Below are 24,286 nucleotides of genomic sequence, written 5' to 3' on the forward strand. Positions count from 1 at the left end.
AATCCCCTTCTTAAGTTTCCCACGAATATTAATCACAGATAAGTCCATAGCCTCGTCATTCAGTGCTGCCATAGCCAGCAGGAAACTCAACCGGGGAGTCTGACTCAAAGTGTATTTGAAATCCATTTTACGAAATGCTGTTTTGGTGTTAGATCTAACCCACATAATCACAGAACATTAGATCTGAAAGAGGCCTTGGAGTTCATAGAATTTAAGCTCCTTAAATGGGGCTGTTCAAGGACACATGAGTTGTCCCGGGTCCTAGAGCCATTCAGTGGAAGGACTGTCACGAGAAGCCGCTCACAGACCTTCCAGGTTCCAATGCCCTTCTCCACTTTACTGAGCTGCCTGCCGTGCCCCACATGACATTTTACATAAAAGAGTAACATGTTTTCATTGCCTGGGGCTGAAGACACTTCCCTATGCTCTGTACAGACAAGTTTAATATCTTTATATTCCACCAGTTGAATTTTGGAAATATACCTGATCTACTTGAAATACGAGTTAGGTGGTGTTTACCATTTCTTCATTTAGAGAAGCAGACAGGTAAACATCATAAAATGCTAGGAGGAGATTAAATAGGAGTGCGGCAAGTGAAAAAGGGTATTACTTTTTATCCTACTTACATGGGGACTTATTTCCTAGCATTCTATTCTATTTCATCATTGATCATTTCTTCTCCATAGAAATTGGTGATGTCCTCAATAGAAAACCATAGAAAATGTGAGCTTTGTGAAGAAGAAAACACATCTCTTTTCAAAATATTAGCTCCTCAGCCTCATGTCTGGTCCATGAGCTCAAGACCTCTGCAAATCTGCCAGTTCCTTCTGCCAGAACACCTGAGCATAACCATTTGTTCCTTCAAAATCACAGGCTTTATCCTGTTATCCGTATCTCAGAAACCTTCAGCAACTACCCATGGACTCCAAGATAGAGATCAAAGTTTCAAAGCCCTAAACAGACTGCAAGTCTATTTATGTAAATCCGTCAAGCACATTGGCCTTTTTGTACCTACACAGTAATGCTGATTTCATATTTGCTGTTCTGTTTCATTTTAATTTCTCCATGTGCATTTCTGTGGCCTTCTCATTCATTTCATAAGCTCCTTTAGAGCAAGGAACATTTTTTACACTAAAAATATTTCCTACGTGCCTTAAACACATAAAAGAACTAAGTAAATATCATTAGCTAATTATTTAATTGACTTTCCAGTATCTTCCCCTTTTGCCAATATTCTTCTTGAAGAGTTAGCAGCTAAAATATTTGGAGTGATTTTATTCTAAGAATGTAAAAGCCAAGAAAAGTATACTTAGGTAGAGCTTTTTACCTATAATTCATGGTTAAATTCAAAGATAACCTGTTAAAGTTTATTAGTAGGTTAAAATAATTATGAAAACAAGAACAGATAAATTCAATCTTTTTTTGTTTTGTTTTAAAAATTGACCCAAGTTTGCCACAACATTGGTGGTTAAAGGAGAACAAAAATATAAGAACAAGAATATTAATGGATTTCACATATATGTTTAAATATTTCAAAGATATAAATCAAGCTGATAAACTATTATAGTTCATTTTCATTTCTTGACTTGACCAATATACTTCAGAATGACCTCAGATTTGCCTCTTCCTCTTCCCTCCCCGTCTCCTTCAGCACTATAAGTGGCTTCCCATGTCTGCAGGTAGACTTCTAACCTCTTCCCAGGACCAAACTGAAATTACAACTAAATTACAGAAACATCATCCTGAATTGATGCTGGAGAGAAACCTTATGGCCAAGGACTTATGGAAGAAACCACATCACCACACTGAGACTGGTAAGGAAGTATGGAGGCATAAGAAGGCTGGCTGGGCTCCCACAGGTAGCAGCTTAAGTTCTGGAGGGATATTTCAGTGGCTAGGGGGTTCCCACAGAGAAGTATGAGGTCTAAACCCCAAGCCAGGCTCCTAACCTGGAATGCCAGACCTGGGTAATGTGCCCATATAACATGTGGTCGTAAAAAGCATCAGGGTTTCTGTCCAACAGGGGGAGATGGCTTAGAGACACAGACAACCTCTTAAAGGGCCAATGCACAAAACCTCATTTGCAACCACTTACCCTGGACTCTGGCAGAGGGAGGATAGACTGAACAAGAACCTCATGGGGAAAGTCAGGGGTTAGTGCATCAGGGGAAAGAGCTGAAGGGCTAGCCACCACAATCTCTCTGCTCAGTCATTCCCCATCCTGCAGTAGCCACCATGTGACATCAGCCTGGGGGAAAGCAATAGCCCCACCCACAGGAATCCTTGCCCCACCCAGTTGAGTTTAACCCCTGCTGAGGAGTACACCTGGAGGCTCTTTCAGTGATTTAGCTCTTTCAGACAGCCTGTAGGTGGAGATGGATCACTAGGAGCTTTGACATTTTAGCTGACTCTCCTCCAAGCACTGGTGCTGGTAAAAAGCCAGCCCGATTCTTTCTGCACAAAAAAACACCCAACAGAGGGAGCCACAAGCTGTGGATTGCCGAGAGCTCCAAACAGGTTGCCCAGGGCCAGTGACAAGCAGCATCTGACATAGGCCTTCACCAGAGTTTTTGCAGACCTACCTAATGCATAGAAACAAACACTAAGAAGCAGCCAAAATGAGAGGACAAAGAAACAAGATCCAAATGAAAGAACAAGAGAGTTCTCCAGAAGAAGAGCTAAATAAAATGTAGGCAAGTTATTGATCAGATATGGAGTTCAAAGTAATGATTATAAGGATGCTCAACAGTATGGAAAAGACATAAGAACAACAAAAAAGGACAAGTAATAAAAATAAGGCAATATCTGAAATAAATAATAAATTGGAAGGGATAGACAGTTGGTTAGATGAAGCAGAGAATAAAATCAGTGATTTGGAAGACAAGGTAGAAAAAATCACCCAATGAGAGCAGCAAAAATAATTTTTTAATGATAGGTTAAAGGACCTTTGAGACAACATGAAGCATTACAACATCTGCATCATAGGGATACCAAAAGGAGAAGAGAGAGAGCAAGAGATCAAGAACCTATTTGAAGAAATAGTGACTGAAAATGTCCCCAGTCTGGGGGGAAAAAAAGACACACAAGTCCAGAAAGTGCAGAGTCCCAAGCAAGATGGACTCAAAGAGGTCCACACCAAGATGCATCATAATTAAAATCACAAAGCTTAACGACAAGGAAACAATCCTAAAAGACACAAGAGAAAATCAGTTAGTTACTTACAAGGGAGCTCCAATTAGACAGTCATTTGCTTTCTCAACAGAAACAGTTCAGGCCAGAAGGTTTGGCATGAAATCAAGGACCTACAAGCAAGGCTATTTTATCTAGCAAGTCTATCATTTAAAACTGAAGGAAAAATAAAGAGCTTCCCAGACAAGAAAAAGCTAAAGGAGTTTGTTATCACCAGACCAATATTGCAACAAATACTAAAAGGTTTGCTGAAGAAGAATAATGAGAAAGAAGAGGAGGAGAAGCAGGGAGAAGAAGAAGAAGAGGAAGAGGAAAAGGAAGAAGAAGAAGCAGCAGAAGCAGCAGAAGAGTTGTTAAAAATAAAATGTCAATAAATACATGTATTTTTCAATAACCACTTTAAAAGTAAATGTTTTAAATGCTTTCGTAAAAAGACATAGGATAACTGAATGGATAAGAAAACAAAACCCATATATATGCTATCTTCAAGAGACCCACCTCAGAATAAAAGATGCACACAGACTAAAAGTAAAAGGATGGAAAAAGATAGTCTATGCAAATGGAAAGGGAAAAAAAGCTGGGGTAGCAATACTTCTGACAAAATAGACTTTAAAATTAAGGTTATAGTGAGAGACAAAGGACACTACATAATGATAAAGGGAACAATCCAACAAGAGTATATAACCCTAGTAAACATTTACGCACCCAACACAGCAGCACCTAAATATGTGAAGCAAATCTTGAAAGACATAAAGAAAGAGGTGGATAGAAATACAGCCATAGCTCTGGCTGGTGTGGCTCAGTGGATTGAGCTCTGGCCTACAAACCAAAACATCGCTGGTTTGATCCCTAGTCAGGGCACATGTCTGGATTGTGAACCAGGCCCCCAGTAGGGGGAATATCAGAGGCAACCACACGCTGATGTTTCTCTCCCTCCTTTTCTCCCTCCCTTCCCCTCTCTCTAAAAATAAATAAAATCTAAAAAAAAAAGAAATACAGTCATAGTCAGGGTTTTGAACAACCCATTGACTTCCATGGCTAGATCTTCCAGTCAGGAAATCAACAAGGAGTCAGCGGCCTTAAATGACACACTACATCAAATAGATTTAACTGATATCTTCAGAGCATTTCACCCCAAAGCAGCAGAATATACATTCTTTTCAAGTGTACATGGAGCATTTTCTAGAATAGATCAAATGTTAGGACACAGAACAAGTCTTGATAAACTTAAGATTGTAGTCATATCAAGCATCTTCTCTGACCAAACTAGAAATCAATCACAAGATGAAAACTTAAAAAAATACACAAAGACATGGAAGCTAAATAACATATTATTAAACAATGAGTGGGTCAATAACAAGATCCAGGAAAAAATCAAAAGATACATCAAAACAAGTGAAACTGAGAACACAATATAAAACCTGTGGGACACTGGGAAAGCAATCGTAAGAGGAAAATTCATAGCATTACAGGCCTATCTCAATAACGAAGAAAAAACTCAAATAAACACTCTAACTTCACTCTTAAAGGAACTTGAAAAAGAGCAACAAAGCACAAAGTGAGTAAAAGGAAGAAAGTAATAAAGATCAGAACAGATAAAAATAAAATAGAGTCTAAAAAATGACGCAAAAGATTAATGAATACAAAGAGCTGGTTCTTCGAAAAGACAAACAAGATTGACAAATCTTTAACCAGACTCATCAAGAAAAAAAGAGAGAGGACCCAAACATAGAACATCAGAAATGAAAGAGGAGTAATAATAACTAACATCGAAGAAATATAATGGGTTATAAGAAAATATTTTGAACAATGACATGCCAACAAATTGGACAACCTGGACAAAGTGGGTAAATTCCTAGAAACATAGTCTCCCAGAACTAAATCAGGAAGAAGCAAAGAATCTGAAAAAACAGGTTACACTTAGTGAAAATGAAGCAGTGATTAAAAAACTACCAACAAACAAAAGCCCTGGACTGGATGACTTCACAGGTGAACTTTACCAAACATTCCAAGAACTAACACCTCTCCTTCTCAAACTAGTCCAAAATATTCAAGAGGGAGGAAGACTCCCATGCTCACTTTACGAGGCTAGCATTATCCCAATTCTAAAACCAGATAAAGACGCTCCAAAAAAAGACTATTATAGGTCAATATCCCTATAAATATAGATGCTATAGAATATATAAATTTATCCCTGATAAATATAAACCCTCAACAAAATATTAGCAAACTGAATATAGCTATACATTAAAAAGATCATACACCATAATCAAGTGGGATGTATTCTGGGGATGTAAGGTTGGTACAACATTTGCAAATCAATAAACATAATACACCACATAGACAAAATGAAGGATAAAAAGCACGCGATTATATCAGTAGATGCAGAAAAAAACATTAGATAAAATCTAGCACCATTTATAATAAAAACTCTCAGCAAAGTGGGAATAGAGGGAACATACCTAAATGTAATAAAGTTAATGTATGACAAACCCACTGCCAGTATCATACTCAATGGGCAAAACCTACAAGTGTTCCCTTTAAGATTGGGAACAAGTCAGGGCTATCTGCTTTCACCTCTCTTATTTAATATAGTATTGGAAGTCCTGGCCACACCAATCAGACAAGAAGAAGAAATAAAAGGCACCCACATTGGAAAAGGAAGAAGTAAAACTGTCATTATTCATAGATAATACAGAGAACCCCAAAGATTCCACCAAGAAACTGCTAGAACTGATAAATCATTTCAGTAAAGTAGGACACAAAATTAACATCTGGAAATCAGTTGCATTTTAATATACCAGTAATGAACTAACAGAAAGGGAAAATAAGAAAACAATCTCACTCACAATTGCTTCAAAAAGAATAAAATACCTAGGAGTAAATATAATCAAGAATATAAAAGACCTGTACTCAGAAAATTATAAGACACCGAAGAAACTGAAGAAGATACAAATAAATAAAGATCCAAATACTGTGTTCATGCATAGTAAGAACATCATTAAAATGTCCATACTGACCAAAGCAATCTATAGATTCAATGCAATTCCTATCAAGACACTGATGACATATTTCACAGAACTAGAACAAATATTCCAAATATTTATATGGAACCACAAAAGACCTCAAATAGCAACGGCAATCTTCAGAAAGAAAAACAAAGTTGGAGGAATCATGCTACCTAATATCAAACTATAGTATAAGGCCATAGTAAATCAAAACCATACGGTACTGGCATAAAAACAGACACATAGATCAATGGAACAGAATAGAGAGCCCAGAAATACACCCACATCTTCATTATCAGTAAATATTTGACAGGAGGCAAGCACATACAATGGGCTAAAGATAGTTTATTCAATAAATGGTGTTGGGAAAGTTGGACAGACACATGCAGAAAAATGAAGGTTGACCACCTTATTATACCACACACAAGAATAAACTCAAATGGATTAAAGGATTAAATTGGACTCAAGACCATAAACATCCTGGAAGAAAACATAGGAAGTAAAATCTCAAACATTTCTCATAGCAATATTTTTTGGATGTATCTCCTCAGGCAAAGGAAACAAAGGAAAAATAAACAAGTGGGACTACATCAAACTAAAATGTTTTTGCACAGTAAAGGAAACCATCAACAAAATAAAAAGACGACTCACTGAATGGGAGAACATACTCACCAATACATCTGATAAGGGGTTAATACCCAAAATTTATAAAGAACTTACAAAACTCAGCCCTGGCTAGTGTGACTCACACTGGCCTGCAAACCAAAGGATTGCTGGTTCAATTCCCAATCAGGGCACATGCTTGGGATGTGGGCCAGGTCCCCAGTTGGGGGTGCACAAGAGGCAACCACACAATGATGTTTCTCTCTCTCTCTTTCTCCCTCCCATCCCCTCTGTCTAAAAATAAATACATAAAATCTGTTATTTTTAAAGATTGTATTTATCTTTAGAGGGGAAGGGAAGGAGAGAGGGAGAGAAATATCAATGTATGGTTGCCTCTCATGCGTCGTCCCCTGCTGGGAACTGGCCTGCAACCCAGGCATGTGCCCTGACTAGGAATCAAACCACAACCCTTTGGTTCGCAGGCCCACACTCAATCCACTGAGCTACACCAGCCAGGGCCATAAAATCTATTTTTTAAAACAAGAACTTACAAAACTCAACACCAAAAAAATAAACAATCCAATTTAAAAATGGGTGAAGGACCTGAATAGACACTTCTCCAAAGAGGACATACAGATGGCAAATTGACATATGAAAAGATACTTAGTGTCACTTATCATCAGAGAAATGCAAATTAAAACCACAATGAGATGTCACCTCAGGACCTGTCCGAATCACTATCATTAATAAATCGACAAACAAGTGCTGGTGAGGATGTGAAGAAAGGGGAACCCTTATGCACTGCTGGTGGGAATGCTGACTGGTGCAGCCACTGTGGAAAACAGTATGGAGTTGCCTCAAAAAATTAAAAATGGAACTGCTTTATAACACAGTGATTCCACTTCTGGGGATTCATCCAAAGAAACCCAAAACACTAAATCAAAAGAACATAAGCACCCCTATGTTCATTGCAGCATTATTTACAAAGGCCAAGATATGGAAACAGCCCAAGTGTCCATCAGTAGATGAGTGGATAAAACAACTACGGAACATTTACACAATGGAATTCTACTTAGCCATAAAAAAGAAGAAAATTTTACTCTTTGTGACAGTATGGGTGGACCTGGAGAACATTATGCTAAGTGAAATAAGCCAGTCAGAGAAAGAAAAATACCCTATGATTTCACTCATAGGTGGAATCTGATGAACGAACTGAACTAATAAGTGAAGAAGAGACAGACTCATAAACAAAGAGGAGGCTGACAGCCCTGAGGGTGGTTTGGCAGGTGGAGGGATTGATCGAAATGGAAAAGGACTCGTGGACACATACAACAGTGTGGTGACTGTGGGTCGGGAGTTGGGAGGAGATGGAAGAGGCTAGAAAGTGGATAAATGGTGGTAATGGAAAAATACAATAAAAATAAACTATTAAAAACACATTGTAAAGGTGTAACATCACAACTGACAATATCAGAATGTATATTTTTAAAAATGACGACAAATATATTGCTTCTGTTAATGAACAGCAAGACAGTTTCTTTTGTTTTTTTGTGCATTTTTTTCTTTCAAATTTTGAATCCTTCTTCAAGTTAGCTTCTGAGTCATGGTTAGTTTGACAGATGTAATCACACCCTCCATCTCTTCTAAGTAAACAGTGCTCTTCTTAAACAGATATAATCATATGTAAACTCCTCATGAATCTGACTCCTTAGTGAATAAGTAAATACGTGTTTCTCTCAGCTTATGTAGGAGGAGCCTGTTTCCTGGTTGGTGTGGAAGATGGCAACAAAGCAGCATGAGTTTTAAAGTTACATGTCCAGAAAAATCACCTTAGGTAACACAGAAGTGAAAGAAAAAAGTCAAGAAAAAGGACTCAATCTTATTCTGATAATTTTCAGTTAGAATTCACAGAAAACAAGGAATTCAAGAAAGGGATGGCATAACAGAGGTTGTCTAGGTCAGCAATTAACAATGTTCCCAGAGCAGAGAATACCATTTATGACATTCTCTCCACCGTATGTATCTCTTTCTCTTTCTTTTTCCTGTTTTCCCGTTTTCAAAAATTCACTTCTGCTGTATCCATTATCTGATCCTCTCCTTCAGCTTTCTTCCTTCTCTCTTACTTGTACCTTAAATCTTCCAGCAATGGGCACTCTTGCCGGACTTGTAATTCTTCTCCTGGTACTTCCCTTCTCTGGAATGACTTTCTTAACAGTTTTATATAAACTTCTAAAGATACAAAGTCCATCATTGCGATATAAGCCTAATAAATCAATGCTTTTCATTTTTCATTTTCTCTTAACATGATTTTCACATAGTTCCAATCACAGCGGAGACAACAAATTTGAAACTAGTCGGTCACATTTAGAAGTTTCTAAAGTATCAATCATTATTTTGAAAACTGTTGAATAAAAGGGGGGAAATCAGGCATTTATCCTGTCTCTGTTATGAACTATTTTTAGAGTAACAAAGTAGTTGATGTGGGAAAGTTGTTCTAAAAGAAAAATCCCAGGCCATAAATGAAATGAGTTCATGCGTCCAGACAATAGGCATCCAGGCCACTAACACAGGTGAAAGGCTTTAGAAGGATGGGCCAAGACAGGAACATCAATCTTTATATGATAAAAGAGAGAGACCATATGCACTGTGTGATGTGGACAATAGTATAAAGCGTTAATATGTATAAAGCACCACCTTGTGAAATATTTTTGCCAAAATAATCTAATCAAGATAAAATTATCAGGTTTTTCATTGCCGGTTGTACTGAGGAAGGAGGAAAGTGTTAAGTGTCACCATGAAGATAAAACCAAAGTCAGAATGTGGAAAATTCTTTAGAAAAGTGACCTAATTTTTCAACAAATAAACGGAAAGAAAAATAAGAGGGAATAAGAATTAACAGATTAAAAGAGGTTTATGAGACATACTAACCAAATGTACAGATTTGGATTTAAATTCCAATGAACCAACTGTAAAAAATACACTTAGATAATCAAAGAAATTAGAATACAGGATATTTGATAAAATTAAGTAGTTGTCAATGATTTATTTAGTGTAATAATGGTATTCTGTTTTTTTAGTTTATTAGCTATACATAGTGATGTTTTTATGGGAAAATTATATGCCTGAGATTTACTTTTTTTAGTTTAGTAGATTTTATATTTTAGAAAAGTTTTAGATTACAGAAAAATTGAAAAGACCGTAAAGAAATTTTCCATACATGCCACATTCAGTTTTTCTTATTATTTAACATCTTACATTACAATGAATGAACAAATATCGATACATTATCGTTAACTGAAGTGCATATTTTATTCAGCTTCTGATTAACTAACACTCCTTTGTTCCAGGATCCCTCCAGGACACTATATGACATTTAGTTTCATGCCTCCTCAGACTCCTCTTGGCTGTGAGCATTTCTTAGACTTTCACCCATTGGATGACCTTGACAGTTTTGAGAAGTACAGATCAGATATTTTATAAAATGAGCCTCCACTGAAATTTGTCTTTATGTTCTCATGACTTGACAGGGATTATGGACTTTAGGGAAGAAGAGCACAGAAGCCAACATGATTTTCATGACATTATATTATTATATCAAGGCTACACACTATCAACATGATTTATGGGTGTTGATGTTGACCTTGGTAGTGTTTGTCAAATATCTGCACTGTAAAGTTACTCTTTTATCCTCTTCCCATACCGTACTTTTTGGAAGGAAGTCATTATGTAGAACTCACACTTAAGGAGTGGGGGTGTTATGCTCCTCTCTCCTTAAGGGTGCAGTATCTATATAAATTATTTGGAATTCTTCTGCATAGGATATTTGTTTCTCTGTTTATCTATCTATTCAATCATTTATTTCTATCGATGTGGACTCAAGGATATTTATTTTATACATGCTTCTTTATTTATGTTGTTGCTCAAATCGTTCCAGTTTTGGCTATCGGGAGCTATTTCAGTTAGCTCCCAAGTCCTTGGCATATCTCCATCATTATGTTTTTTGGGTGTTTGACATTTTTTCCTATATGGCGCTACAAGACACTCCAGGCTCATCTTGTACATTTTGCACTCCAGTCCTAAAAGCAGCCATTTTCCAAATAGCCCGGGTTCATTTTATTGGAGAATGATATTGGACACTAAGGTCTGCCTGGTTTCCAGATTTCCTCATTCCTACCAGGGTGTCATGGCTTCTATGTCTCTTCAACTGACAAAGCAAGGAAACATAACTATGTGGTGTGTATACAAATGTGTCTGAATATTTCTGCATGTAGCCATCTGTATCTATATTAAGCTAATATGAGTTCATACTGAAGTTGGGACTGGCTTTTAATCCAGCTAAAAAGTGAAAGATCAGAGGATGAATAGAGGAAATACAACTTCACAGAAGTCGGTAATTGTTGAAACGGAATGATATATAAGTGTGAAGAGGGATGGTGTGGTGGTCCATTACTCTGTTTTCTCTACTTTTGAGCATTATGCTATTATTTTCTGCATATGTTAACAATATTTTAAACATAAGACAGTTAGGGTTAGAAAGGATACCTTTGGACTCATTTTAAGCCCATTACTCCTCCTTAGTGCATTTGAACAAACATCATTAGCTGACTTCCAAACATAGAGCTAATTGAAACACTAAAAATTTTAAAAGATTTTTTGAAAGTATACAGTGAAAAAGTAAAAAATATATAAAAGGGCAGGTAACAAGGAGGAAACCTGTAGAAAAAAACTATTAAGAATAACACAGAAGTGATAATTTACTGTAATTGCAGATAGAACATACACTGTAATGTGCTCTGAGAACATAACTCATATCCATAAAAAGCTGTAATCCATAATAATCATGCTTCATCAAGAAGTTAAATAATGTTTAGCATATTCTATTTTTTAAAAAATAGAAAAAGAAATAAACATGTATTTAGATAGCTTTTTTTATTCAACTCGGTAACATTTTTAAAGTTTCTTACCTACAAGGGAGACATTAATTTATCTATAAAACTCAGTTGCCTAAACAACTTACTTTCCAAAGCTCCAGACAACAAAGTGTTGCAATCCAACTGTGGACATCCAGTCCTCCAAATATTTTCAAGTGATTTATACTTCCACAGAAACATACACTCAGTGTTCATGAGACTCTCTGATTTAACTTAAAAACAATTCAACAAAATCAGTCCCTACTGTAATTAATTTTTGAAGAAAAATACTACATAAAAGACCTCTTCAAATTCCACTTCTCATAAATCAGCTTATATCTGCAAAATTTTTCATAGAATACTATGATCTTTTCTTTCCGTGCAAAAGAGAAGCTAAAACCATACTGATATGCTTAGTGTTCAGAAAGTAAATATTTTGCTTAAAAATATCCCGAATCAGTGAACTTTTTACTGATTAGCCCCCTCTGTTGAAAATGAATGTTTTGAGAATTACTGTTAAACTTCTCTTCCTAAATCAAACCAAAGATAAGGGACAGGGGGCAAAAGAGTCTATCATTTTTGTCTATTCCATTATTTATTTCTGTTTATTCTATCCTTTTTGTCAATGACATGCAAAAATAGGACTCTTTTTCTTTTACGAGTGTCTGACAGAAAGAGTGCTTAATAGGGCTTTAACACACTTTGGCAAGTGGGGATACTGGGAGAATGGAAGTGGCCCAGAGGCTGCCTCCTCATTCCCAGGAGGTTCCCTGGTGTGAGGTAACAAGGAGACCCACATCCCACTTCTCACCTGGCTGTTAGTGCACAGACTCCTCAAAAGAGTAACCTGCATTAAGGGATTGTGTCAAGCACTCTTTTGGAAGACTCTTCTTGGGGTATGATGTTCCAGAAATTAACCCCTAGGTACTTCCTTACCCATCTGTAAAGAAGGTAGAAAGTGCAGAAAGGCTTCTGGGTTGGTTTGAACAATTATAGTAAAGACTAAAATAGATATAATCTTGTGGAAATGTGAATAGTAAAGAAGACCCACAGGTTGATGTGTCTTCTCTGTTTTCAGAGCTCTTTGTTCTGCCATTCCTGGTGCTAGAATACTTCCTTCAAGGACAGGATTAGTATGAATTTTACTTTTAGATTTACTGGAAACATTCTGTAAGGGGATGCCAAACTGCAAGTTCAGCCCTGCCCCTTGAAGACTCACGTATCCTTCAGACTTAAGAGACAGCCTCAGAAAGCTTAGGTCAGGTAACTTCCGTCTAAAGAGTAGAAATTATGTGATGCGTCTCCCTTCTATTTTTCCCTGCTGTGCTCCCCCTTTCTCTCTAGTCCCTCTCGTCCAGCCTCCAACCCTGCCCAGCAGAGAGCAATCTCCTTTCATGTAGAAAACCACAAGGGTGGGACTGACGTTCTGCCAGAAGAACCCAAACATGTATCTGGGTCATTTGCATTTGGCCACGTCAATAGCAGAACCTAATGATGCAACAGTGCAGGAAACCCAAGTTCAGGCAGAGAGTCAGGAATTCCAGGATTCTTTATTGAGCCCAGCAGCACACGGCTTGGAGTCTGGGCACCAACACCCTTGCTTTTTCCTTGTTTGCAAAACAGAGATAATGATACCTACTCAGGGGCTTCTGTTTGCGCTACTTAATAATTACACAGTGCTAAATATAAAGACGCTTCATGGTATAGGCAGGTAATATGTCCCTTTAGGAGTGACACATATTAATTATTCTGTGAGAGCCCAGTTAAACTGTTGCTCATTCTGAGGAAGGTGGTCTAAGTAGCCCACACTGTTTCGTTTTTATAATTATATACTTGCTTTTTGGATTCCCTATCTAAAGTCATCTTTTTGGTGTTGCAGAATTATTTTATTTTTTAAATTTAATTCCTTACCTATGACCAGCTTCAGTTTCTCCGAGTGTGTGCTGCAGGGCACTGTGTTCACCAGGCTGTTGCTGGGCAGGCTGGAAGGAGTGACAGCACCAACACCCGGGACGGAGCTCCCTGTCCTTGAGGAAAGCCCAGGACTTGGCCTCATGGCACGAGTGCCCAGCAGAGGTGCTGCCCTGTCCCCACCAGTGAAAGGCACAGCTTACCATTTCAGAATGGAGGGAGGGGTGTCCGTGGGCCTGGAGGTGGAGCTGCCTAAGCTGTTTGTTACAAAACTGGTTCCTCACCCAAAATACTGACTTTCGGTTATGTAAACAATTTTTTTTCTTTTAATGCCACTAATTGGGGCAGTGGATGGGAGTCGTGGCACAGGAGAACAGGCAGGCGTGGGGCTCGGCTGCCTAGGCAGCGTTGCAGTCATGGCTAATCCCATCACTTACGAAACTACAGAATAGAACAGCAATGTTCTGTACTTACTGTGTCAAATTGAAATTAATAAGTCAAACCAAATTTAAAAAATTGAACTGCTGAATACCTACTAAATACTAAGTAGTCATTCAGAAGTAAAGTAGTTAAGGAAATTAAGTCGAAAGTAAAAGGTATAGAGAATCATTCATTCGTTCATTCAACACACATTTATTGAGCACCTAATATGTGGCAGACACCTTACTAGGAATGGTGATATGGCAGCGAAGAGACAAACATCCCTGTTTCATGGAGTTTACATTGTAGTGGAGAAAGACAAACAATAAACAAAGAAGCAATAAAATATATAGTAATATGTACTATGCAGCTAATTCAGGCAGTAGCAGATGATAGTGACTGAGTAGCCTTTCTACAGAGGTGACATTAAAGCTACGATGTGAAGGACAAGAAAGAATCAGTCCCACGAGGACTGGAGAAGAGCAGTCCAGGCCAGCAAACAGGTAGTACCAAGTTCTCGAGGCAAAAAAGAGTTGGCATGTGTAAGTAACTGCTCCGGTGTGGCTGGGGCAGAGCAGGGGGCAGGTGGTGAGGTAGGTAGGGGCCAGTTCACAAAGGACCTTAAACCCATGAAAAACCAGACATTTTTCTTGTGTGATGGGAAGCCATTGGAGAGTTGCAAGCAGAGAAGTAATAGCATCTGATTTATGTCTAAAAGATGGTTCTATGCAGAAAGAACCATAGGGGGTAAGAATACAAACGAGACCGGGGAGGCAGACCATTAGGGGACTATCACAGCACGGCGGTTCTAACCTTGAACGGCCCTGGGATAACTACTTGCTCATTATTGGGAACGCTAATGGCAAAGGATCATTTTGTGTGCATCATTTCATGTGCCACATCTACATGTCTGCTGGGAGAGTAAAATAATATCCCAAGAGCAAGAACAAGAGAGTCGTGGCCAAACAGACTCTGCCCACGTCTGGATGGTAGATTTCAGGTGGTTAACTCATCCTGTCCTTGTCTGCAGCCTTCAGTTTTCTGTGGAATCCTCACCATTCTTTTGTCAGTGGTTACTCCAAAACACGCTCTTAAACAATTGACAATTTTCTCCCAGACCCATTTTTTTGGTTAGTAACTGTATTTCTTTCTCTACAAAGAAAAGTAAAGCTCCTTGGTGTGAATTCCTTCTTGTGTCAGCTTCACACCCTGGCCCTTTCTCTTTGTTTGAGAATACATGTCCCTCCTCTTCTCTGAGGCCATGGTCTGCCCATGCTCACGATCTGCCCGTGAACCCGTTTTCACGCCCAAATGGCTCCCTCCTTCGGAGGCATTCTAGATTGTCCTTGCTCCTCTTTTCTACTTCAGAAAAGGCCTCGTTCGTCGTTTGTCCTGTGTTAATGAGCAGCGCTTCCCTCTGTCGAAGGGGAAGCAGCCTCTCACCTCCCTCCCCCAGTCTCTGCCTCTCCCCCAGCCTGCATCCCGTCTCTGATTTCCAGTGCCCACCTTTCTCCACTCACAACCTTCAGGAACTGTATGAATTACAAAACATCTGCCTTTTTGTCAACTCCAGTATCCTCGTCAACTTACCCATTTGCATATTTCCTCTTTTATTTTTTACCTTCTACTTGTGTGAATTATTATGTCTTTTTAAGTTTAATCATTTGTTAAAGTCTCCTCATGTATGACTGTGTAAGGCCCCTCCCCGGCATTCTTTCTCTAAAGTCAGTATAGGTCTACCATCCCTAGGAAAGCCAGTGGGACTAGAAGTATTTTAAAAGTGAGGATCTTCAGATTTTGGAAAGGTAATGGGCACATATGCCATACTGTATAAATATTTCTACAGCAAATATGTATAATGCACTCTGAGAGGGATAATGAAAGACAGTCAATTGCCTCATGAAAGTTCAGGTCAGATTTTGTTGTCAAATGAGTTTTGATGTCAATTTACAAGGAAAGAAGAAAGGAAGTAAGGAAAGAAAAGAAAACCCATGGAAGTTTGGAGACTCTAATTGCTTCTGATGTGATCTCAGATCCATTTGTCCACACTGCTCTCTCTGTTCCTCTGAAACTTCCCCCCTGGTTGTCAAGTTACTACTTCAAAGTCAACATTTTCTAAAAAGAACGAATCAGTTTTCCTCGCAAGAAGTCTCTCTCTCTCTGAAAAATTTCATTTGTCACCAGGAACACCTTTTTTCTAGCCTCCTAAATTAAAAACCTTAAAATAGTTTCATTCCATTTACTTTGCCTCTAAATGTACTCTATAATCAGACCTTTGACTTCAGCCTATTGAACAGCCTCTACCTTAATACAGGCCCATACTGTTTTAATAGCCCTTTTGGCAATTCTGAGACTCTGATCTCCATCTGCACCCTATGCCCCACCCACCTTCCATCACGCTAGGATTATCAGTGCCACGACCTCTGAAATGTTTCATTCATCATGAATGCTTCTTTGCTCAAGACCTCACAATTTCTCTGTCTGTATTTGAACATTGAATCCCACCTCACATTTATTCTTGAAGGAAATTCTACTTCCCAAGGCTCCTTTCTGTTCCATTCTTTCTAACCAAACACATTCCACTTTGGTTAATTTCCCCCCTTGAGTTCACCCATCACCTAGATGCTGATGCCTTTCTTAATTATAAGCCAGAACAACATAAAATCAAATGTAACTGATACATTGTATCTTTTTAGTCTTAACTAAAATTATTTAATAGTTTGTCATTTGTTTTAGGCTTGTTTTCAGGTCATATAAGTCGGTAATTGTGTGGCTGAGTTAGCCAGTGTACCACCAACAACCACCCTTTCATTGCCTTCTATTCTTGCTGAAAGAAAAACTCCCAGGGTACCTCATTAGCAAGCATGAAATGAAAAAATAAACAGCACATAGACCAAACATAAGGAACAAAGGATAAGCCACTGGCAGAATGTTTAGCATTAAAACTGCAGAAGCACTAGGGACCTAATGAGCTCTGAATAAATGCTGAGCACATGGTATCTGAATTCCTTCCATTATTTTGTGCACTTTGACCTTCCTTTTATCCTGTAATCTACCTACTCATTCCTTCAATACTACTGATGATTCGAAATACGTGATGTTCCATTTAGTACTTTGGATGACACTGAATAAATATTTACTCACAACCTTGAAATATATTTGCTGTTTGAAATATTGCTCTTTAAACAAATGAAGGTGCAAAAGACAACTTATTGCAAGATCTGCTAGCAAAATAGGAAAGTCAGAATATCAGTTTATTGATATTCTGACTACCACCCCCCAATAATTCCAACTTGATTATCATTCTGTTCAGTAACTTTATAAATGACCAGAGGAAGTGATCAAGAATATCCTCATCAGATTTATGGATGAAAGGAGATATTCAAGATTGCTAATGCTCAGAAAAATATGAATTAAATTTCAACACAATTCATTAATGTGAAGAGTGATTCTATAAACTAAAGGAAATTCAATAGGGACAAGCAGATTATTTGGGTTAACTACGAGATGTACTAGACAAGTCAGCTCAGCAACAAGAAAGAGAAGAGCCTGTTGAGGGGTGTGGGTCACATAGAAATGATACTAACAGTAATGTGCTGAAGTTTATTTTTAAAGGCATTATGACAATAAGATTGATTAATGAAAGGATTATATAAAATTATCGATGTTAGAGGTGGAAGAACATTACATAAAATCTCATCTGAATACTTTCAAGATTTTTTCAGCAGTAAAACATTTTTTTCAGAAGAAATTGTACACAGTTCAGGCATAAGTAGAAAACAGAAACAAGTGAGCTTTTCTAAGTGACTACATGGCACAAAGCTTACAAGCCCGAACTCCTGCTTCATCCAGCTTCCCATCCATCCCTGCCTCCCGGCTGCGGCCTCAGAGGTCCCTGTGGGCTCCACAGTACCTAGAAGGAGCTAACGTCCCTGTCACTCACTTTGTTAGTTAAGCTCTAACCACACCCAAAAACAAATAAACAAAAAATAGAAGAAAAAAACAAAACCCTGTTTAACACTCGGAAAAAAGGTAAGTGAATATATTCATAAATAGTGCCCAGAACACTTTCAAATGTGAGACTACAATGGCATTATCCCTGCATAACAGCACTAGAAAATGATTCACAGCAATGTGCCTCATTCTCAAACATTCTTAAAGAGACATCGGACAAATCAATGACTCAGAAGGATTCCCTCAGCAAGGATTTACCTCAAAATCCCGATCACGGAACCGGTTTCTGGAGTTTTCATTTCTGTTCCGGGAGTCAGGACATCTATTCCGAGGGTCAACAGTCCTGCTGCGGTTGTTGGCACAGCCGTGACACCTGCCACAGCCACACCTGCAGCAGGTCTGACCCCCCATCGAGGTTCCGAGTCGGACAAGTCTTCCGATTTTCCTCAAGAGAGAACAACCAATACTGCAGAAGAAATGGAATGTCCAGAGCTACATGCGCAGCCAGATAGGGTTCCGACGGGCTCAGATGTTGTCAGACCGCGGCCAGGGGCCTTCGTCCTTGGCAGAAAAAGGGATCCCCAAAGAGGGATTTCACCAAAGCCAATATTCTATTATAATTTTCACAAATCCTTCATCAATTCAAAGGAAGACGAGCCCCTAACTTTTCATCTCTCTAGCTGACGTGACAATGTGATCCTCTCTAAGGTCCTCGGGAAAACAAATGAGCATCACTGGCCAGAGACTCCTCTTTATTATGGGGATGAAGCCACAAGAGCTTTAATTTCCCCTTGTACCGCATTAGCTGGTAGGAATTCAGCTTGGAATATAAGGATGCCTGAAAACAATAACAGTAATTAGTACTTCTATAGAGCTTTGTAGATGCTCTGAGCTTTGCTGCCACAAGTGATCCCTGCCAGCAAGACAGGCATGCTGGGCGGAATGGTCACTGTTTGAATACTCCTGAAAGAAATGGATCTCTCTTGACTAGAGCAGGAAACAGACTCCCACAGGGCTTCATTGAAATGTTTTCAGTCCCAGATGCTTTGAGTCTAAGACTGTTGTAAATATTTTTAATAGTAAGTGCAAGAAATTTATTTGAACAAAGAGATTGAAATACATGCAGGAACAGAAGTGGGGTGAGTGAGACAAGGGCATGCCGGTTACTCTTCTGAGTCCTTCCTTTAATCCCATCTTATGAGCGGCCAAACCGACGATGCCCGAGGTCCCTCTCCTGCTCCACACCCACCTCCTCTGCTGCTCCTCCCCAGTGTGGGCAGGGTAGCATTTCGGTTTTCTACTACTTAACAGTCCACTCCGCCCACAACCACACAACAAATTTACCCCTGCTTGAATACCAAGAACACTAAGTCATTCAAAAAGAAAACGAATACAAAGATTCAAAGTCCCATAGAAAAATACATTATATCAATTCTGAATACCAATGGTTCTCACTTTATCATAGTATCTTCAACTAGATAAACAACCCAACAAAAAATGAGCAAAACTTGTGAAAAGATAATTCACTGAAGAAATACAAATGGCCAATAAACATAAATAAAGAGTTCAACCTCACTCTTATTTAAAGAACTTCAAATTTAACAAGTGACATACAAAAATATTGGCAAAATGAAAAATATTGATTACATATAATATGCATGAAGTAGTAGAAAAATAGGCACATTTATTCAATGTGTTTGGGAGCTTAGGCTGATTAAAAAGTTTTTTGTGGTAGTATCTATAGCACTGAGAAGTAAATGTGCTTTGATTCAGTTAATTCAATTTCTAGGGAAATTATCACACAGAAATACTGACCAAAACAAACCACCCACAAAGAGAGCACTGTTTATAAAAGAAAGTGGAAACAACTTAAATGTTCATAAAGATTAGTAAAAAAAAAAACAACAAGAGAGAATTACATGCAGTGTATGGTCATTTTGGTAGCATAAATGGACTTGTCTATATAGACGCATAGGGAAAAAGTCTGAAAGAACAGATACCAAACTAGTTACCTTAAAGGGTGATGAGAAAATTTGTGTTTATTTTGTATGTTTCAGTACTGTTGAAAGTTTTTGCAGCAAGCAATTGACATTTGGAAGAAAAATTAATCAATGTATTACTATACTCTTTTAAAAAACTCTTAAAACCCAACTAGAGACAAAGCCTTCTAGTTTGGGTTAATACAGAAAATTAACTGGCTGATATTTATTTATTTGTTTATTTATACATACATAAATAAACAGCACTCACAGTCACTACCTCAAAGAAAGACAACACATGTGCTTAGGGTGGAAAGAAAAATAAGTCACTCGTTGATTTCTTGCTACATCTGGTGATGACGATACCTCAGTCCCCTATATGTTCATTTCCCTCTGCCCATCACTGATAATGAATTGTTGGTTCTCCATGTATTCTTCTACAGTTTCTTAATGCATTTACATACAAAGATGTACATACACACACGTACATATATATTAGAATATATACATAATCTAATACTCTACTTTTACTCAAAATGTACCTGTGCTATACCTACTGCTATCTATCCTGATCTTTTCCCCCCTAACACTGTAGTCTTTTAGGTCGGTACTGATAGAACACAGAGAGAGTTCTGCCATGCAGACGGTCTGAAAAGGGCTGAGAAATTGCAGCTTGATGGTAGACCTACCAAAGAGGAGAGGACAGGTCCTGGTCAGGAGGGATGGTAGGGTGGGGGACGGTGGGGAGTGTGTGTAGCATTGTGTGAAATGATGGCAGGATTGGACTAATGATCATAGCAGAGATTTGCAAAAAGATAAGTCTAAGACCTCAGCAGTCTCTAATCACCGTGCCAGTAATTTAAGATAAAGTAACAGTAGGAAGTTGGAATGAATGGATGACACATACTAGTAAGTCCATTAAGGAATTCACTATGGGGATGGTCCAGCCTTAGCTGGTTGGACTTACTAGTATCAAATGATGCCTCAGTCTCAGGGCTAGGGTTGGGGGTTAGACTTCAGGATTTGGAAGGTCCTACCTCTTGCATGATGCTGTTACAACTATCCTTGGTGAGAATAGCAGCCTGGGTGGCTTGAGACAAAATATGCAGCTCAGTGATCAGTGCTCACATCCCGTGTCCTCCCCAGCCCAGCTGTGGACAAGACACAACACTGTGCCCCATGGCCGAGACAGGGCTGGGGTGAGGTGTGAACGAGTCTGAGGCCTCTTAAGCACTTCGTGTTGCGAACTTGGTCTGACCTGGGAAATGGGGCAAGGCTGAGAAATGAGCATTCAGAGAAATATCAGTGAGCCCGTGTGGAGTGAGAGCTACAGAGAGAGAAACAGGGCAGATAACAGAAGTGGGAAGGGAAGTATACCACATCGCCTCTCCAGTGGCCAACCACCTGGGAAACCTGGGAAAGTAAAGTGCTAGGAAATGTTTCTTCTTCTCTGCTACCTCAACAAATGCTTGTCAGGTGGAATTGTTATTCTCGTTGACTAAGCTAGAATAACCATACAGGAAACTAGGAAACGCTCCCCTTGACAATTACAAGATTAACTGGGTGACACAAAAGCTGTCAGAAGTGATGGTGGTAGAAACAGCTCTGGGATGGTTGACACTACAGTGGACACCTGTCTGTGTTGGGTGGCTTGGGAGTCCTTCAGTCTCAGGAGTGAAACTAGAGAGTCGCAGGTGTCTCCTGAATGACGGGGCAGAAAAGCTTGAACAAGAATCAAAATCTGTACCACTGACTTCACAGGGAGCAACACTGACTTGGCCAGATTTCTTCTCCTCTATAGATTACAGTTACATTTGTTTTCTGAGGCATTTTTTTGTGGTGGTGGAGAGGCTTATTTTTCCTTTTAGAAAGTACACTCACACACACACACACTTATACATGTGAACACTCACACACACTTGTAGGCAACAGGGAACAGAGACTTCATCCGGGTCATCAGGAATGAAAGAATCCAAATGGTTTAAACAAAACTGTGTTTTGCTTGAATTAATAAAATAATTGCTGTACTGCTTATTCTATTTTAACTTCTTGAGCTTGTTTCCAGAATGATTAAAATATGACAATTTCGCTTCTAATCACTTTCACATAAAATTTTCTAGATCAGAATAAATTTTTAGACCTGAAGGGGAATTTTTATACTAGAAATCATTGAAATACTCATAAAGGTGACTGCCTTTTTGAACACGCTAATTTTAATTAACAATACATTGTTCCCTATTCTTGCTCTATTTTTGAAAGAAATACTTTAATTAATAAAGTATTGTTTATTATTTCATGTCCTAGAAATACTTCCATGTACTGGAATTAAGACATTTTTACTTACAAAATAACTTAAGCCAAAAATAGAAAATAAGTACATGTATGAGAATAAATATAGCAAAATACATACAATCTACCATGTTAATCCACTCATATGTAAAGAAATAATTATTCAACGTCTTTGTCACATATGATATACATATCTGTTTCTTTTAATGATATCACTTTCTTATGCTCTCCTATTGTGTGGAAAAATGGTTTGTTAGAAATACAAATATTTTACAAAAGCATATCTTCTACTCTAAAACTGACTAAACACTTTATGTAGCCATTTAAAGGACAAATTGTTTTGTATAAACAAATATGAAATCCCTGGTGATCTTTTTGCATCTAAGATTTAAAGTCTAGTTATATCATTTTGATTTCTAGTTACACTTTTTTCCTGTGTGATGCATATATGCATTTGAGAGGCAATACTATCTTTGTCATTATAAGTTCACTTTTTTGTTTATCCAAGCAGGTATGGTAAGTGTGTTATTTTAATTGAAGGATTCAACATAGTGCAGTCAGCTTCAAGGAATGTCTGAGGAATTTTAATAGCATGTTAAATAAACAAATATACTAACACAGAATGTACAGAACAAATATAGAGTGAATAAATTCTGGTTTTCCAGGGAACGGCAAATTGCTCAACTTTAATGCAAATCAAAATTTTGAACATTCATCTGAAAAAAACAGATATAACTTCGGGGGCTAGATGAACCCAGGAACCTGACGAAGAATTTATGGCCTTCTACAGGGGAAAGACGCAAGGGGTGTTCCTGTTCTAACTACCTAGTAAATCTGCTAAACCTCACAGGAAATGACGGGGCTCATGGCGGAGAGGAGAGTGGACAGGAGAAGGGTACTTTTGAAGATATGGGCAGTACCCTAGCACTCACAGCAGGTACAAACTACCCAGAATCTAAGTGGAGTTAACTTTTGTTTCCCAGTAACACCCGCCAGCCTGGTGGTGTGGGGGAGTCTTGCATTTCTGAGAATGGTCCACTTATCCTCTTAGCCAGGATTTCAACAGACATAAAGATGGGAACACATCAATAGGGAAGAGAAGGTCTGTTCCACTGCCCTGTCCTTTCTCTCAGTCCCAACAAAATATTCAGATGAGAAAGATCTAGAGCCAGAGACCAGCGAGCAGGAGTGTGAAAGAGGGGTGCTGGAGGGGAGAAAGGGAGCAGAGAGAGGAAGAGCGAGGCTGAGGCAACAGGCAGACCCAGAGTGGACCCTGGAGCCAGTCCTTCCTGTTGTGGTATCTGACCATCTCTGAGGGGGAGGGGAAGTACAGGTAGAAAGGACAGCTGTGCTTGGCTGACCTCTTGTCAGGTGACACCTGGAGACACTGTAGCCAGAATGACATTCTGCCTCTGCTTGCTCCCTTCAAGTTCCTGCCCTACTTTTGCCTGCTCTGGCTGCATCCTACACTGGGTTCCCAGTTTATTGGTTTCTGGCTCCAAGCCTGTGCTTTTCCCCCTGGGTACCAGCCGGCCTCCTTCCCCCTGCCAGTCCTCGCAGGACTGACTCTCTGGCTTGGCCATGGGGCCTCTCCTGTGGGGCACTCAGTGGCCAGGGCTCCTTGACTGCCTCCTGGGAGAGTGAGCCAGGGTGGAGAGAATGTGTCCAGATAGGATGTCAGCAGCGAGAAGAGGACACAGCTGTTGTTGGACCGCAAACTAAGGGGGGGGGGCGTGGGTAGACGCTTACCTCCACTCCTCCGAGGAATTTACTTTGGCCCAACTCTAAATACTGCCATCAATTGTTATCTGGACTTCAGTAAACATTATAGGATACTTAATGGCATGTTACTTGCAGAATTATTTTTATGTTAAGTTATTAAAGGACAAACATGGAAAATGGCTTGAAACTAGCAAGGGTCAGTGACTAGATTTCCCAGGTTTGTTTCCACTTATAAACTGTTTCTTAGAAAGAAAAAAGGACAAAATGCAAAACCAATTTGAAAGTAAGTATACATTACAGT

At 38.9% G+C, this 24,286-nt stretch overlaps 1 protein-coding gene across 1 annotated transcript in view; it reads right to left on the minus strand.

Moving 5' to 3' along the window:
- The window catches only part of CRYBG1 (crystallin beta-gamma domain containing 1), a 184,666-nt gene that overhangs the window by 81,309 nt on the left and 79,071 nt on the right, over positions 1–24,286 (minus strand). The window lies entirely within an intron of this gene.

This window comes from Artibeus jamaicensis, unplaced genomic scaffold (genome assembly GCF_021234435.1).
Source record: "Artibeus jamaicensis isolate MK-2021 breed Jamaican fruit bat unplaced genomic scaffold, CSHL_Jam_final contig_387, whole genome shotgun sequence".
Taxonomy (NCBI): Eukaryota; Metazoa; Chordata; class Mammalia; order Chiroptera; family Phyllostomidae; genus Artibeus; species Artibeus jamaicensis.